Consider the following 19,256-nt stretch of genomic DNA (forward strand, 5'->3'; position numbering starts at 1 on the left):
CCTCTTGTCCATTGCCTCCAGCTGCTACTTGTAAATCGAGTAAGGATTATTAAAAAAGTATCAAGATCAGAAAAACTGATTTTAATTAATGAAGGTTTTACTTTTTAATCTTTAGGGTTTACAGAGAAATAAAACTCTGCATTTTCTGACACCAGTAGATCTTGGATTATGTGCTGAAATAAGTGAATGTGTTCAATATATTGTAAGAAGCAGGTTAACCCAAAGAATGGCTCAAGAGGAATCAGCCTCATCATTATACCTCATTCATGTGTACCTTTGCTTTACTGTTTATAATCTTACATTCTCTTAAATGGCAGCTGTCAAAAGAAACCAAAACAATCATATGCCTGTTCACAATAGGCAAGTAAAAGCAAATACTCATCTCTGTGTGGGATTACTTCTGGTTAGATTCCACTAGAACATGCTGTAAAAACCGTATAATTACTAATTAGACAATCAAGAGGATGACTAAGAGTGCCATTCTCCAACCCAGATAACCAGGAAATAAACACCAAGACAGAAATAAAATGACACTTATCCCCAGAAACTGAATACAGCCTAACAATGCATATAAAGGAAAACACAGACCCTCAGGAAGCATTCTAGCACATCCTTAAGGCTCTAGGCTGGGATCCAAAATTGCCCTTCAGGAACGACAGTGGCAGGAATCAGAGGGACTTTGGCATGTTTGACCCAGTTTGGTGACCCTCTCACTTGACCCTTTGCTGCTGCTGCTCCTTTTGTAGTGCAATCCATTCAGTGCATTCGTGGGCAAATAAAATAACATTGGCCCACATTCCAGCAGACTGCAGGGAAATTAAGGAACTAATTTTGAATCACCATGTTTACAAACAGTGGCCCAGTTTACAGAGCTCTTCAGGGAGCTGAACTTTTAACAACAGTTTTAAATACAGTGAAATAGGCTTCAGAAGGAAAAGCAATAGTTGTCCAGGGACTGTATGGTGTGGGTGGGAGCAAATGGCACTCCCATAAAGAACAGAGCAGCTGCTTCCAGTTCAGCATAGTTATGCAGTATTTAGCATATTTCACCCCTGAGGATGATTATCTTTCTGTCATGAGCATAAAACACAGATAACTCATGAGCCAGTTGAATCTCTTTCTCATAAGTGGTAGGGAGGTAATGCACTGAATAACTCTTTGGAGGTTAAATATTCTATTGAACTAGCTTTTATTATTATGGCATTTTAAAGGGGCAGATATTGTCTGAAATTCTGATTTTTCATTTCTCTGTCTGTTTGGGTTAGGCTTTTTATTATATCTGCGTTATGCTTGCCACAGTAGAATGTAAGAGTAATCCAGAAAAGGCAGTGAGAAGGAACATTGGATAAGCATACACATTTCTTCATTAGGCTTTAAGGTGAAAGCACATGCAGCTGTTTTCTTTGGGTAACCTGTCCAAAAAGGAGATCAGTAATACAGACCCCTATTAAGAGCTCTGTGTTTTGTTCCTGTGGTAAAATTACAAGAAATAAGAAATTCTGATGAGGAAGCTATGAAATGGTGCAGTTTTCTCTAAATCCCTCAGGATTCTCATTCTCTTCCTCCCCCCATTTCATAGCAATGTAGCTTTCTAAAAGGAGCAACAGAAACAGTTTATCACGGGACTCTGACCATTCCACACTGAGCAGTAATAACAGCCCAGCAGGACTACTTCTAGGGTAAATAATTGCTCCAGGAGATGCTTGATTTAGGAGACAGTGATTATTTAATGGAATTCTCAGAAGCCCTGGCCCCAAGTGATACATTTCTTTTCCTGTTAGATATGTGCAGCTCTGAGACAACCCTTCATTTGTTAAGCTAAAGCAACTTCTTTCAACAGAGGATTGGCAAAGGTGCATCATCAGGGAATTAGGCTGTATCAGGGATGCTGGAGCCTTCATTTCAGACTCTTTGGCACAATTACATGGTTACGTTTAAAACAAATTCCAAGAGAAGCAACGCTGTAGCTCAGACAGCTACAAGCATCAGTGGGACACTTCCCTGTTTACAGGTGATTCACTTCCAGTTTGGCTCCTACTTTGAAGGGACTGTTCCCTTTTTCTTTTAGGACAGACCAGGGGATTTTAGACTCCTGAACTGGACATCTGAGTTGGATAGTAAAGGTTAAAAAGGAATGTAGCAGTAACCTTCCTGTTCAGAAAGGCTGTTTTCTGTCATCATAAGAAGGATCTGTCCATTAATTATTCACCATTCTTGGTTGTCAGCTTAATCTAAAAATGCATTTTGAAAGAATAAAATAGAAATACAGAGGTCCTTTACTCATTGTATCTTCCATAACCTTCATAAGCTAAGTCAATTTGGCCCTTAATATAACCAACATGTTGAAAAAAAAATTTTAAAATCTCCAGAACTATTTTTCACAGAAATTACCTGACAGCTGCATTTGGGTAGAGGACAAAGAAAATATAGAAACAGAACTCCACCTTCAATTCTTTCCTTGTGCTTTATAAATGGCTTTATATAGAGCAACACACTAAAATTTTTAAAAGTAGATTACTTGTATGTTAAGCTGAAAAAAACCTGCTTAAAATTCTGATAGAGACTGATTATTCTAACTGCTGAACAGCTTTTCCATCTACGAGGCTCAGAAAGATTCATCTGTACAATGCACCACTGTCACTCAATCAAAGAAGTTTTATAATCCACTTTTGAAAGCAATAATTTCCTAAATTCTGTGAAAAGATCAGTCTTTTTCCTCTCAGAGGTTATAAATTATCCCTATTACAGCATTTTTTTTTTTTTTTTACTGTTAAAACACAGCTCACTTTATTATTGGAAAAGCAGGTTGAATGGTACCAGAGAAGACAAGTAAAAAAAAAAGCATCTGAGAGGTATTCTGAATGCCTTGCTGCAGCTGTGGGGGAAAAGCACCTTCCTACCACCTAGAGGCAGGTAAAGCCTGAGAGGGTGTTCTCTGAAAAACTGGGATAATTTGCTCTTTGGGACTCAGCTTTTATGATCAAGTACATGTGCTACAATTCTGTTAATTTTTTTTGCAAATTGCATTAATAAGCACATAAATAGAAACTTCTCAGGAAATGTAAAAAAAAACCAAAAAGAAGGAACAAATCACTTGTTTCATCAGTGCCTCTTCTGACTGAGTTCTATCCTTTAGTGCTTCTGTAACAGGTTTTATCTAATTCACTCAAGGTTTTCACTGTTTTGTGATGAATAGTCTAGTACAGTGATGCCTGATAATACACCAGGTCTGTATCTGTGAAATGGAGGTAGTAATCTTTCCTTTTTCTGCTTTTAGGATGGTATTTGATGACAAAGCACTCAAGGAAAAGGGTGTTTCTTACTATTTACATACATAGTAGTTAGGCATTTGTCTCATCTTCATGCTCTGTTCCTCTCTGTCATTTCAGAGAACTCTGATACCCAAAGCTCTGTGCCTTTTTTTTTCCCCAGAGAGAATTTGTCAAGGCTCTTCATGACAAGACATTAATATTTATTTTTCTATGAAGCTGACAAAAGTAGAAAGAACAAAACCAACCCCTCAATCCTCTCACCAAACTCTGCATTCAAAATCAGTTGAAAGAAAGGCTACAGAAATTTACTTTCAATTATTTTAGGCAATGTATTTCCTTGTTTCAGTAACTGGACCCCACCAGTATAACATCAGGAGGAGAGTAGGGCTGCTTTATAACACTTATTCAGGCTAAGCACATTATTCTTGCAAGACTCTTCAAGGCATGAGTCAAAGCAAAAGAGGATGGATAGAAGGGATAATAGGTTAGCACTCCAATAGGCCAAGAAGCAGCACTGAAAAGGGGAAATGTGCAACAGCTTAAGTTTCTACCTGTCTCAGGTAACAAGAAAATTGTCCAACTTCTAATGCAGCAGAGACATTTAAAGTATCTATCATGCTCATGGTACCTCTCTTGGGAATCATGACATTTGTACACAGTTTAAAATCTGATGCAGAAAAGTTTTCTGTTCAATCAGATGCTTAAGATAAGCTTAAGTAGACAGAAACTTCCTAGTAAAAAAAAAAAAATAAATAAAAGAAAAAATGTTTTTGCAATTTTTTTTTCTATTTTCTCCAGGAAATATTTTCTTTAACTGAAATATTTTGATTTATTAATCAGATATTTCAATATCAAAGTAATTTGACATGAGACATCAGAGAGTTTCAACTTCTTTCCTTATCTATAGTCCAGATTCACCAGTCAGGTCACTTTGCTCTAGCCAAGATAATGAGGTGTTCCACAAAAAGTCTTCAACCACAAGCACAGATAAGAGAGATGTAATCTAGCAATGGAGCTTCAATCCTGAGATGGGAAACAGCATTTGCGGGAGGCAGGATGATAACTAACCACATAAGTCTTAAGGGTGAATTCAGTGTTGAATATTAATGTGTTAAATGAAACATTTCTAAACATTTTGTGCAACATTTATTTCAGTACTGTTTGAGTTTCTTAAAACATTATTAAGACTGTAAACAAACTCTAAAAAAAGAAACCAAAAAAACAACCAAAACTTGCCCACAGACCAAAAATTCTAATATATGTACTCGCCTTTTCACTTAATAAAATTTCTTGCCTCTCAACTTCTGAAGATTTGAACATATACTTTGAAGCTGGCTTAAGTCAGAAGGTAGTCCTCTTACTTGTCTGCAAATTGTGTATTATTCCAGTCCCTATGAGATTGAAACCATTATCAAATCATATTTTTTTCATTCACTTAGAGCAGTATAGCTTTCTTACATTCTACTGCACTGGCTGAATCGGGACAGAAGACACCAGAGAAAGTTTTGTATTTAACCTCTGATTTTTTATACTTCTAGATTTTTATTTTGTTCCTACTCAAACTATTTTGAACCTTCTCAACACAAAAATCTCATAAAGAATTTAGGATAGACTTTTACAACTCCTAAAGTTTCTTTTGATATTTACAACTTATTCTGTTACAAAAATTTTAAGTTAACCACTTTTTCTATATCAATTCTTGCTGTTACCAAGGCAAAAGTAGACGTGGGTAAATAAATTGAGCCATTTGAAAAATTTAAAATACTTTGCTCATTTTAATTGAAGAATTTACTTTTAATAAAATAATGCTGATGAATCATAGAAAGGTGGGATTATACTATGGTAGGGTTGAACACTACATATGCAATTCCCCAAAACCATTTTCTAGCATTTTCAGAGGATTTCAGTGCTGAATATTTTAGAAACTCTTAAGCACCAAATCACCACACCATCCCCTACATATTTAAAGTGTCCTTCCCATTCAGCAGTACTTACACATCAAATTAGATTTGCATCAAACTGCCCATTTCACTACCACCTTCTGCATTCAGCCGTGTTTGGGACAGCTGGGTTTTTCTTTGTGATCTTATGCACTGGAAAGGATTGTGAGAACATGAGGACTCTATTGTGTTTAGTGGGTCCAGACTAAAGAAGAGCACTCAGCTCAGAACACAATTGAGAGTCTCACAATTGAGAACACTCAATTGGCAGACAAGTAAAATTTTTTGACTTTGACTCAGGGTTAATTTCCTGAACCACAATCTTCCTTGCTTTCCACCTCCAAAACTCATACCAACAGGAAAGCCTCAACCATAAAGGTATGAAAGGGAAGTTAAATGATGTAGTAGTTTAACTGCAAAATTTTAAAAAAAATGGTCCTCATGTAATGCTAGACAAGCTGAGATTTCTCAGCCGTAGCACACCCTCTCCCTCCTTCTCTCACGTAAACACTATGGGTTGTCTACACAGAAACCATACTGAACATGAATATAAAGTGATATTAGATCAGAGTGGTTTCTCTAATTTGGAAGTGAATCAAACAAAAGCAAATTAAGGTGTTTTTTTCTTTCTTTTTTTTTTGTTTTCAAAATGAGAAAGGCTTTGCATGACTTTAATTTGGTTTAATTAATCCAACTTAAATCAAATAGCCTGGATTCCTTTCTCAGAGAAGACAAGTACAAAATTCAGATTTCACTGAATCAGCATTTGTACTAGCACAATAAAAGTAACTGATTTTAAGTATATAGACTATAATGGTAAACCCAGTAACATTCATCATAACTGTTCACATACCTGAAGAAAGATACAGTTTTAAGTGCTTACAATAAAGCAAAAGCATGAGGGGATAAAAAAAGGATTTTCAAAATGGGTAGTCTAAAAGAGCATAAAATAGAATTGCCATCAGACAAATGAAATATCAATATTGCTTTGTAAAGTAAGTGTTTCTTTATGGCAAGATGGATAAGTTCCATTAACATATGAATAGGTTTTCATAACATTACACAGTTTAAATAGAAACAGTCAAACCAGTGGAACTTACATGCACTCTCTTTTAAAACTAATCCATGTTGCTTCAATTTGCATCATTTGCTCATGTGCAGATGTTCCCTTTCACACCCAAGCTGGCTGGTCAGAGAACTACTTGTTCCAGTTGGAGGTCACCTTCTCCCAGAGAGCACGGGATATCTGACAGAAATTGAGGTGTGTCTGCTTTAAGGATGCTTAGTCTGCTTGAGGCAAATTTGGCCTTCACCTGAAACATTTAAATCACCCAGCTAGTGCAAGTTAATTTCATCCAAAAGCAGATTAGGGCATATTTCTACAAACCTCCTACTAGGAAAGAGATAACAGAATCTTTGGGCAGAAACCTTTCTACCTATGGGACCCAGAAAACCATGCAGTCAGACAGGGCTACACAAGTGTATGGAATGAAAACCAGATTGAGACTTCTGAGACAGTGGATGATAAAGGGCAAGAAGTAGCCAGTCAAGAAAGATGCTGACATTATTTTGATGTGTCTCATGATAGTTGTGCTCAGAAAGATAACTCCTCCCTCCTACTACTGGACTACCTTATCACTGACCTGTGTTAGAGAACAGAAAATTTTGCCAGACCTACCAGTCTATGGCATAATAGCCTTTTCCAGTCCAGGTCATCCTGACTGAATCAAATTACACCAACAGAACTCAGCAGTAACTGGAGGTTAATCAGTAGATTCTGGAGGGAATAATACCTTCACTTGGCCAGCGCCAGTGAAACAGAATGCCAGATCACAGCCTAGCCAAGCAATGGTAAGCCAGAAATTGACATCAAATCAGGAAAAGGGTTGCACAAGTGTTTCTTGTTTGTCCAAGAAACACAAGCTACCTGCACAAAAGCTACCTGATTATGAACAGACAAAGCATGCAATATAAAGCTATTTACAAAGGCATAGTGCAGAATTTTGTATGCTTTAGTGCACCTAGACAGACCTGCTCCTTCCAACTGCTTCTCCCCTTCTGTCTTTTTGTCTCCCACAGCATGGGCAAGAGCTTCTGCCAGCTGGTTCTCCAATGGCCAATAAACATCTGCCTTTTTGTCCCCTCACCATTTCACTTGGCCTAAATCCAAGGCAAATAGCACTAGTACTAGCTAAAGTCAGTTCCTTCTGGGTTTTTCTTCCTGGGGTTTTCCACAGAACAGCAGCTTCAGAATAAGATAACCAGCGAGAAGAGCAGCACTTTAAGCTGAGGGAAACACTCTTCCAGCTTATAATACTTGACAAGTTTCTGCTAATATAAAGGATTTGTCTTTTCCATATCAGTCCCCTTTAACCACAAGGCAAATATGAACCAGTGACAAAATGAGAGAAAGAACAAGTTGAAGATGCTAAAAAGTGTGTGGAGGGAAGAAAGACAAACTCCTGAGAGCTGAGGACAGCAGTTCCAACATGATTAATACATGCATAGTCTTGAATGTAAGCACTAATGGCATGCAATGAAATTGAGCTGTCTAGGGAAATCAAGCAGGACACACTTTGCAACACCGCAGCCTTCCTCTAGAGTTTAATTTTCGTGTTTACCAGTAACAAAATCCTTTCTCCAGGTCTCAGCACTTTCCCTTGGCTTTCTCATAGTTAATGCTGTAGTTCAGGTGAGACAAATCCAGGGACCTGCTTACTGAATGTGGGTATAGCTCTATAGAAGCCACAGTTACTTCAGCTTTCACAAACATTAAATGATAGAAGCAGCTTTGTTTTGCTAAGCCATGCAAATATGGGCTGTGCTTTTGTCCTGCCTGCCCTCTGCAGTTCAGACCTTGGGAAAAGGAGAAATTTCAGAAAAGCATTGTGGTTTATGTAGAATTCCTTTGTGCCTCAGACTTTAGTGTACCAACAAAATTACACTTTTGAATAATGATGATAAAAAATTTTAGGAGTCTTAGTGATTGATTGATTGATTGCATGTAAAAGCTTTAAATTTCCACATTTATTCATGAGAGGGAGGATGTCATTCCAAAAGATACAGAGCTCCCTCCCCTCAAATAAACAAAAATTAGACCTTTTTTTTTTTTTTTTTTTTTTTTTGCTATCAAGTGGCAAAACTACTACTAGCAGAACACTCACTTAAATCTCTTAGGGTATCACCATTTACACACAGTTCCAATTTATTTCCTTTGTGAGCTAGTTTACGTTTAATAGAATTTGACACTCCTAAATGCTCTGTTGAAACACTATCAAGGTACAAAACTAATAAAGATAATTACCCTTGCAGAGTGGAAAGCACTTCTGAATGGACTCATTGAACCAGACTATATCTGTTGCAGAAGAGTTTTTTTAAACACAAACAAAATTGTTACAGAATGCAGGCTATTAGGAAAAAATACAATATAATCCCTTATCATTTACATCTTCTACATCACAATTTAGTCCAGGAGTTGAAAATGCAGTATTGACTACGATTCAAATAGTAACAAAAGTTTAAATATAACAGGCCATGTATATCTACATAAGAAAAGAAAGGAGGGAAAAAAGAGTGTATCAACGTGCTTTCTAAATAACTCTAAATAAGAGAAAAGTACATATCAGTATCTTGCATGTTGCCCTAGCATATCAGAGAAAACTGCCATGGGCTGATTTGCAAGCTATTAAAAATGACCTCTGTTAGTCACATAAAGCAAAGAGATGCCATCACCTGCCCACCAATTCATGTCAGGGTTGAGCTCATTCATTCCTCCTACCTCCCTGACAGGTTGTGTTTTTCTTCTAATAGCAACCACTAAACATGACGGATGACCTCACCCTCCTCACATTGTCACTCATCCTCTCCCTGAACTGAAGTTTGCCACAAGGGAGGAGCAAGCTCAGTCTGATGACTGGCACATTTAACACATGTGGTGGTCAAAAGATCTACAGCTGAAATGAGCTGCTTTAACCTCACAAAGTTAATGGAACTATAACATTTTCAATGCAAGCTATAACTGACCCATCTTCTCCGTAATTATTCAAAGCAGTCAGATTTGTAAAGAGTGGTAAACAATTTTGCTGTACCAGCTGAATGAATTGGATAAATTGGACAAAAAAACCTAAGCCACACAAAAATTTGTTTATATTTGTTTGTTTTGTATGCTTGTTTATACACCTTGTGATTTTGAACTACACTGTTGATGTATCTATCTATGTTGATATCCAAATTGACTCAGGTAGTCCCTGTGGATGAGGTTTACACCACTTCTATTAGGGTACCAAACTTGCACGTGTAGTGAGCAGAGTCACTTTCACCAGGCCTTGTTGACTGCAAGGGACGCACTGTTGGCTCTTAAAGCTTCTTGCTGTTGCAGGTGGCTCATGTCCTCTGTAGCAAGGGATTATTTTGTCTCAGGTCAGAATTTTGTTGTCTTGAAATTCATGGGGCTTCTATCATCTCATTTCACTAACCTGTCCATTTCCCTCTGAATAGCAGCTCTCCCTGCCAAAACACTGGTATTATCCCCAAACCTGATAGAAGTCCACTCTCTCCCATCATCCAAATAACTAATAAAAACACTCAATAATATTGGCCCCAATACTGATTTTTGAGGGGCAGCACTGGCAACAAGCTGCCAGCTGGGACTTTGTGTTGCTGCTGATAGTTCAGCCAATTTTCCAGCCACCTTATTGTCTGTTTATCTACTCTACGTATCATCAGTCTGGCTGTTTGGAGATTAGCAGACCATATTAAAAAACCTTCTAAAATCAAGGTATGCACAGCATCCATGGATCTCACCTTATCTACAGAGCATTCCTTCATCACAGAAAGTTGTCAGTTTGGTCCTGCACGATTTGTGCTTGTAAATCCATTCTTCCCACCCTCAGTAAGATTTCTCCCTTTCATACAGCTGGAATTGGATTACAATAAGAATTTGCTCCATGACCACAACAGGACTAAGGTAAAGGTGACTTGCCTTTAGTTTCCTGCCCTTCTTGAAGATGAGTGTGATGCTTGTCTTTTTTTTTTTTTTTTTTTTTTAATAAACCCTTTTTACTTGCCATCATCTTTTAAATGTGTTAGAGAGTGGCCTTAAAATTATATTGATGAGCTTCTCAAATGCATTTTATGTGACCCAATAGACTTGCTTACAGTCAGTTAGAGTAGGCACTCATTATTTACTATCTTGTAGTGTGGATAAGGCTTCACTTAGGCCTTGCTAATAAAACCAGGAACTTGATGGCCAGTGGACAGAAAATGTAAGTGAAAAAATGTCAAGGACTGAGCATCTTTTCCCTGTCTTTTGTCATTCTGTATCCTGGTCCATGGAGTAGCAGGTTCACACACTTCTTAGGTTTTTTTTTTTGATACAGAAGTACAGTCAGTCTCCACAATACTTGCTAGTTTAATCTCCAGCAAATCTTATTCCATCAGAATACATTGGGGTGGGTTTTACATGTGAGCACACATGTATCTTTGAATCAGTTTTTAAGTTCTGTAAGTTCAAGAAAGGAAAGTTTTTGTTTATTTTTCATAAGTAGTTAAGGAAAACTCTTCCACCTACCCACCCCTATTAGACCTTCTTGGTTTTCTCTGTGCTTGTTCAGCTTCCTTTTTGACCAGCCCAGTAGAAAGCTGAAAATTGAAAGAAAAACTTCCTCAAGAGATGTAAAAAGGGTGGCTGCTTCCAAACATATATTGCCATCGTGTACAACAGGGAATCTAACAACTACCACTTATTTCTTCACTTAAATGATCTGTTCACTCATCTTACTATTGATTTTTTTCTTTTACATTAGGAAAAAGCTGAAGAAATAAGATGATAATACAATGTGCTCCTGCACACATACACTTCACATCAATGCTTGACGTCCTGCATTATCCAAAGCTATTAAGTAGAAGCCTGAAACTGTAGTCAGTCTTGCATAAAGAGTTAGAAATGCTGTACTCTTTTTAAAATCAATTTACCACTGTGCTCACCATGGTCTCTGGAGAGAGACATTAGGCCAGCCTCAGAAAAGTTATTGAATCATTGTTTCTTCCACAATGGTTTTCAATTACAAAAACGGGGCTCCATTTTGCAAATCCTTACTTGTGGCCTGTACACACATGCACTACTGCACAGAGAGGATGAACAGAGAGAATTACCAAATAATGCATGAGGTCCTGTTGATTTCACAGAAGTCAAGCACTTAACCTTCAGGTTTCCAGGCTACAGACCTTCAGCAAGCAGAAGGAAAATACCTAGAATTGCATCTTTGTGACTAAAATAAAGCAACCAATGAGTCAAATTGTAATGTAGTCTTAAGAGTGTTTAGGAAAGAACACTTCACACTGTACAATGAATTTGCTTAGAAGAGTTGACTCACTGGCTTTTTTGAAAATGAAGAGTAACCACATGGTTTGTATAGCTGGGGGTAAAAAGACCCATTCAACAGCCAAAGTGTAGTCTCATGTTCATTATTATTGTATCATATTCTTCTGGTGCCTAGAAGGTGTGTGGCCCCTCACAGAAAAGCGAAAACAATTTTGAAAGATGCAGAGGCTCTAAATTAAACTTCCCCAATGGATAGGAGCACAAAAACTCTTATTGCAAATAGGAGTTTTAGGAGTTTTTTGTTATTTAGGCAGGTTTGTGTGCTTCAGAAAGCAATAAAGGGGAATGAGCACCTTCTGTTTGCCAGGGATATCTGTACAAGAAATAGGCAAGAAACTGTGGAAAAAAGACCTGGGGGACAAGGGGCAATTCATGACAGATAATATACAGCAGCAGCATAAGAGTGTCCTTACCCACAGCAGTGGGATTGAAACTTCATGACCTTTAAGGTCATTTCCAACCCAAACCATTCTATGATTCTATGATAAGTCTTTTGATGAGGCATTCACATATACAGAATGTTAAGGAAACTTCCCTGTCTGACCATTCAGAAGGCACTCTGGCAGTCACATCCCACTGCTGGATACTTTCGCTGTGAAGACTGAAGCCCCTTTACAGCGGATGGCTCCAGTGAGCTGATGGGTGTGCCACCTGACTCCCCACTCTAGCACAGTCAGACCAGGCTTTCTTAATTATTTGACTCCAAGCTTCCCACAGCAGAGCCTAAAACCTCTGGATCCATAAAGCAATTTATTCATGGTGTAATAACACAGTAACAGCTCAAGTTGCTCATCCATGCAAAGTCAGGGGTCTTCCTGCTGAGTCAGCGGCTCCTGCCATGTCTCTGGCTGTCATGTCTCCTGGCTGGTGACACAGGTCCCCATGCCCTTTGTTGTGCAAAGAGACAGCAGCTCAAACTGTACCTTGTACACCTAGCTGCCTGCACACAGTGTATTCCTCAACTAGGAGAAAGGTCAAAGCAGGAACTACTAACAAGGGAGTTTTAGCAAGGTATTACAGAAATGTCAGGGCTGGAGGGCAAGGGGAGACACTAAAGACCAGGTAACAGCTCTAAAAGACTATGGGAACAAGATGTAAAACCTACAGAACCTTATCTTTACAAGAGTTTATGATTTAACTACAGGTTTGTTGGCCAAGACTTTTCCTTTTAGACTAAAAAAGGGCTACAGAGCACAGGGACACCTATCCCATGATGATCAGCAGAGGCAGGTCTGGAGGACTCCTGAAATCTTTAACACAAATAATGGAATATACCAGCTGAAAGAGGACAGGTATGCAGCTCTATTCCCTTTCTGAGTGCCCAGCTGATATTGCAAGCAAGCTTATGAAGGGAGTGTCACACTGAGGGTAATCACAGAGAGGAGAAATTTTGTTCCTTCAAAAGGCAGAGGAACTATGGCACTGATTAGGCACTGAGTCTGACAGAAATTTCCTCAATCAAAAAAATTCCACAGGAATTTTGTTCTGTCTCGCGTACTGCACGCATAGATATGTAAATAAAAGGAAAAGAATGGACAATGACTGTGGAGTAAGGTGGCTTTTTTGAAGTATTTGGCCTAAGCACAATACTGCAAAAAAATATAGGATGTCATGACTCATGCGGTCATGAATATGCTATAAGGGGGACACTTTCATTAGAGGAAATCAAATCTAGAGTTTTCCTCAGAGACAGCTTAGATAGAAGAAAAAAATTGTCATAAAATACTTTAATAAACAAACTCAGAGTGAAATTATATTGTTCCATCCCTCTGTGGAGTGTATTAATGTCAAGGCCATTCCAAGGACAATGGAAAAGTTCACTTCAACATTTCATGAGTCTTACAAATAACAAAATTAGTCCAAAAAATTCCACTGGTAATTTAAAAAGGATGGGGGGAGGGAAAGGAGTTGGAGGACAAAGAGTCTTGAAACTGTAATATGTTAAAAAAATAGATGCATCCTACACTCGTTAGGACTCTACTGGATGTTGCCTGTATGGTTTAATTAACAATAACTATCCACCCTCTGTTTTGCTGCTAATGTAATCTCAAAAGCACTACACTAATTCCACTTGCAGATTTTATGGTAACATTTAAATTAAAATACTCTGAGTACACTTAACTACACATTCAATGCAGATTTAATAAGGTGGTTATAGGTTCATTAAGTAGCAATTGATTATTAACTCTTTGCTGGCCTATAGATGTGAATATTTGGCAAAGAATGGTGTATTATAGAAAAGAAAATCTGCCTAATAAGTTAACTTCTTAGTTGGCTTCTTAACTCATTAGGCTAAACCAGTTTTTGGGCATTCAGTAGCAAACACAGGGTCAAAGCTGTGGCAAAATGCCCATCACTTTCAGTATGAGCAATATGTTTTATAAAGTGATGGTTTTGTGGTGAAAGCATATTTTGCAGCAAACAGATTTTGTCCTCACTAGGAAAACTATTGCCAAATTAAAATATATTGGTAATAAAAACATTACATTTTCTTCCACTTTATTGATCTTGTGAACACAGCTGGAAAGACCCACTCTAACTCACATGCTTCAAAAAGTGGTTCAGGAAGCATTAACTGGATGGAAAGGCAACAGAAAGTGTTTGATAGCACAACTCAGCCCCCAGAAGACAAGGGCAGTGCTCTGCCACACTCATCTGCTCAGCTCAGGGTGGGTTCCACACTTAGTGACAAATGACAAGGGAGGCACTTGTTTAAGATCAGGATGATACTAAGGTACACTCAGAAGTGGGGCCCATTATGCAACATGCATTACTGCCCATCACATTCTCATGTTATCTGCGATTCAAAAAACACCCAAAAAACTGTTCACTTTGTCCTTAATTATTAATAATCCTGCTTTACATGTCTTTGGACTCCTTTACTATTGCCACTGAACTGGGAAGCACCACTTATTATGTCCATTCTCAATATTTTTTCATGAAAAGGGTTTGGAGAATTCCAATTTCATCATTCAGATTCAACAACACTTCAGGTAATTTCTTCACTGTTGTGTGATACTAAAGTTTACCAGGCTTCAAGGCTGATCCAATATATTTTAACCCAAAGTGGCAAAATTTTAAGAGCATTTCCCAGACCAAAAAAGCATTCACCTGACGTCTTAGCAAGCTATGTAGGTAACAAGTATGTGGTACTCTTTAGCATTTCACCTTACAGATAACACTGTATGCTTGAAAGCAGCTTATTACAAGTGCCCACTGTGCTCTGTAGCAATATAGATAATACTATTTTTTGAATCTTGCTTCAAGAACTGAATAAAAAAGAAGAAAACAAACAAAAGCCAATTGCACTGAAAAAACCATGCTATAACTCCCAAACCCTGCTATATATTCCCCAGGCCTGACATGTTCAGACACAGCTGAGGGACATGTAGAGTTTCTACCAAGTAATTGAATGGCTTTCCTCTACATTTCCTAAGAACACACTCTATTGATTACTGGTTTAGCCAGCACAGCACCAATTTATTTTGTCCTATTTCATAAAAACGGAAACAAAAGCCTTCCTCTTACCCAGGTAGAGAGGTGCACAGGACAGGAGCTTCAGAGCTTCATCCTCATAACCTGCTTGCTCCAGTCCACAGATCTGAACTCAGGCTGTGTTGCACTACTAATGGAATAATCAGGCCCCTCACACCTAATAAAGTACAACTTTATTAACTTAATTCAAGTAATTCCCTTGTGCATGTGCAATTCTTGAGCAGTTATAATGACTTTAATGAAGAAAGCAAATCTTTTGCTAGTTAAATGCCAAACGTGCTTTTTCTTTCAAGTTTTTCTTCTAGTTTCATTAACAAGCTCCCTTTCCAAATAGCTGTATGCATGTAAACAGTGAACTCGGAGCCACATATCCAATTAAAGCACCTCATACAATCACAGCACGCCTTGAGACCAGCAGTTCAGACATGTTTTTTGAGATACTGGTATAAAGCCTAGTTCCTTCCTCTGAAATTGAAAAAAAAAAAGGATCATTTTACATTCCAGATAAATTAACTCATTGCCAGAATATCCTTCTTAATTGTTCCAATGATAACAAGCAGGACAGACATCCTAACATGCTAAGAGACTCTGCAAAAATATAACCCATGCTTTACATTATATTTACTATGTTTGCTAAACTATAGAACACTTGTAAATACTATCTGGGAAAAAAACTCTGGAAGTAATCATGGAATTTGGGATCCAAATCCAGACCTAAGTTTCATGGCTAGCTGCAGTTAAAACTGTGGGTTAAACTAAAAGTGTCATCTCCTACTTTAACAGTCAGTAGGTTTTCTGTATCCCAATGAAAGAAAATTTTAAAAATTATGTATCTTTGTTTATTAACAGAAGAAAAGACAGCCGAACACAACAACAAAGAAAACAAATAATCAGCCACCATTTTAAATATATTTTGTCCAAATAGATGTCCTAAACTTAACCATGCTTGATGAAAGAAGCCATTAGTCCTTTTGAATCCTTTCTTCTTGGAAATAAAACCTGTTTTTTTAGCTGATCTGACAAAGAAGATTGAAATCACCCTTATTTTGTTCCTAGCTTTACTTCATGCTTTGCAGATACATGGTTAACATCCCAAAAAACTTCTCTGACTCACATTTCAATAAACTTGAGATTTGTAATAAAGCTTAAATTATACTTTACTTCTTTTAAAACATTTTTCTCCTCTCTGGATCACATCAGCCAAACTCATAGATTGGCATAAGCAATATGTATATACAGTAAATGGAATTGGTTTACACTCACCAGTCATATTTGTATGTTTCTGTTTATGTCAAAACACACACTACTTATTGAGTATCTCAAAGAAAAGCACTTAAACACATAAAGAAACCTCCTCTTTATTTGTTTTGGGCATTAGATTAACTGAAAATCCTTCAGAAATCACTTTTTGGCCTGTTATTCTACAGTAGCTCCTCTGAACTCCAGAGGCTACGTCCTCAGCTCGTGTGGAGCACCCCTGTTTCACTGACATCAGCTGAGCTTTGTAAACATGCACAAGTGGAAGAGCTCAGCCCAGGGGCTGCTGTGCTATCAATAAGGTGCATACTAGCAATGCTAAATAAGAATAGCAGGGCTTTACTTCAGATTTCTACATATTTGTCTCAAAGTTGAAAAGGTGTTTGAAAGGCCTCATCTTGTTAAATGAGTGGATCTTATTAGAATCATAACATGCCTTGAACTGAAAAGGACTTTAAAGATTTACTTCTAACTTCCTCGACCTATTCTCTAACATATGATCTAAACCTAATCTCAGTTAGAATCCATTCTCCCTCATCCTGTCCCTAGATGCTGTTGTAAAAAGTCCCTCTTCATCTTTCCTGTAGGCTCCCTTCAGGTGCTGGAAGGCTGCAATTAGTGACCCCTTAGATTTCTTTTTTTCCAGGCAAAACAAAGTTATTTCCCTCAGTCCTTCCTCATAGAAGAGTGCTCTCCATCCCTCTAATTGTCTTGGTAGCCCAACTCCAGGCTCATTCCAACAGGCCAAAGTTCCTTCTAAGCTGGGGATTCTTCTAGCTGGATGCAGGTGGCAAAGCTGGCCATGCTGCTTTTGATGCAGCCAAGGATAAATTTGGCTTTATGTGCTGCCAGTGCCAGCTCCTGTCCAGCCTTTCATCCACCAGCACCTCCAAATCTTTCTTGACAGTTTCAAGGCTTCTTTAACCATTAGGTGCCCTTCCTTTTAAAATGACTGTAATAAAAAAAACAAGACAAATTATAAAAACATCCAAAAACACCTTTCCTTTTGATCCGAGTGGAAGTTTTTTCTTCCCTCCATGCAGAATTTTTTCCCTTCTCTACCATCAACAAGTTTAGAGTTTAGTCTTCCACTGACCCATCATGGTAAAACTGACACTTCAGTACCAAAGTGTTTCAATGGGAGTGACAAAATGAGTGACATCCATCAGAGAGGGGTGTTTAAAGGTATGGCAGTGAGTATTAAAGATCCCATTGACATCCATTGGGATGATCTGCCAATTTTGTAGAAAGGCTCATCCCTCACAAGTAAAGCAAATGTTCCAACTGCATGCCAGCATTTGCACAGCACTGTCTCAGCCTACAGTATTTTACATGATGCTGAAAGAAATATGTTGTGTCTGCAAAACACAGCAATCAAAAATGCAGGATTTAACTTAGCTCCCTAGTGTGCATGTGCTGTGACATAACTTTTATTTACCTGATTCCCCTCCCCTGAAACTCTTCATTCAGAAGGCATGGTAGGGAAATCATTAAGGGAAAAACACATGTGACTAATAGGGTCCCTAACTTGTTTTATTCAGAAGCTGGATATGCCTAGGGCAACTGTTCTGCACCAAATGATCATATGCAGTAGGAACAGCTCTAATGATCATTTCTAATACAAAACCTATGTACATTGTTTTAAGGAAATGGATGAAATGTGATCATGAGACAGCTTTCCAACAGAAATGGTGAACATGATTGCACAGACAACCACTGAAACCTTAAAAATTGCACATTTCCTTGATCACCTAGACACAGAAAGATGAGTCTGTTACCAGAAGAGGTGCAGTGAAAATCTTCTAGTACAATCAAAGAAAGGAGGAACTCTTTTTTTACATAAGAAAACTGAAAAACATGGCTAACCTAGTCAGAGAAAGGCTATGGGGCATATGATTGCTACCTACAAATATATCAGGGAAAGAGAGAAGGAATAGTAGGGAATTAAAGAATTAATCAAAATAAGTACATTTGTACAAGAATTAATAGGTATGAAAGTGCCAGAATAGGTTTAGACTGAAGACTATAAGAATTTGTCCAGCCTCCTGAGCTATGAGATATTTAAATAGCAACAAAAGAATGATGAGCCATTTTCTAAAATTCTACAGAGCCTTTTCTAAAGGCTACAGAGCAGACTGTGAGGCTCTGAAAATCACTACTTAGGCATCTAAATAGGATTGCTCATAGTCACACATGTCTGGGGGTAGCTGAAAAGTCAACTTCTTTTCCTCACTCGAATTGGAGATTTTGTCCTTTTTAACTCTCAGATTGCTTTTGTTCCTACCTTGAAAGAAATAGACAGTTACATATTAGTGGCACACCTGTATTTGTGTGCTCTCGAATCGAGAACAACAGAAGAACAGCTGAAGATGTAAATGCAAAAGATAGTCTGAAATCATAGACAAAGAAAGCTTGCTGACACTGCAACACTCAGAATTCAAGAATGGATCAAAGCCATAAGCTTCTGGAAGGAAATCATACTGCTAATGTTCCCATTCAATCAGACAATGGATATATTTCCAGCTCAATTTGTTAAGTTTGAGTAAGAAGAAAAATAACAAGGACTAATGTTCCTGAACAAGGGAAATTATGCCGAAACTTCTCTGCAGAAGCACATTGTGGGGAAAAAACCACAAGCCTTTCTCTGAAAGTTGCATTCCAGCCATTCTTATAAAGACTTCACATTTCTCCTGACCTTAAAAGAAACATTTTCCTTATGAGAAAGGAGCAGATGGAGTCAGGCTTTCCACAGCAATGGGTTTTACCAAGAAAACAGTGGGCAGAAGGCCCTCAGGGGAATCCCTCTGCAAGCATGAAGCAACATCTCCCCTGTTGGGACAAGGAAGCCCTGGAATATTCTATAGCACGGCTTAAACTCTAGGAATACTCTCTAGCATGACTTAATTGGTG

General features: G+C 38.0%; 1 protein-coding gene and 1 long non-coding RNA gene across 2 annotated transcripts in view; one reads left to right on the forward strand and one right to left on the reverse strand.

The window, feature by feature from the left end:
• Window positions 1-4,497, forward strand: part of LOC140682648 (uncharacterized) — a 31,159-nt gene extending 26,662 nt beyond the window's left edge. Inside the window, exon 2 of the long non-coding RNA XR_012054631.1 lies at window positions 1-4,497. This exon is cut by the window's left edge and continues 24,961 nt beyond it. This is a non-coding gene — a long non-coding RNA (uncharacterized lncRNA).
• ARPP21 (cAMP regulated phosphoprotein 21) overlaps window positions 1-19,256 on the reverse strand; it is a 372,912-nt gene that overhangs the window by 335,661 nt on the left and 17,995 nt on the right. The gene's annotated exons all lie outside the window — the stretch shown is intronic.

This window comes from Taeniopygia guttata, chromosome 2, assembly GCF_048771995.1.
Source record: "Taeniopygia guttata chromosome 2, bTaeGut7.mat, whole genome shotgun sequence".
Lineage (NCBI taxonomy): Eukaryota > Metazoa > Chordata > Aves > Passeriformes > Estrildidae > Taeniopygia > Taeniopygia guttata.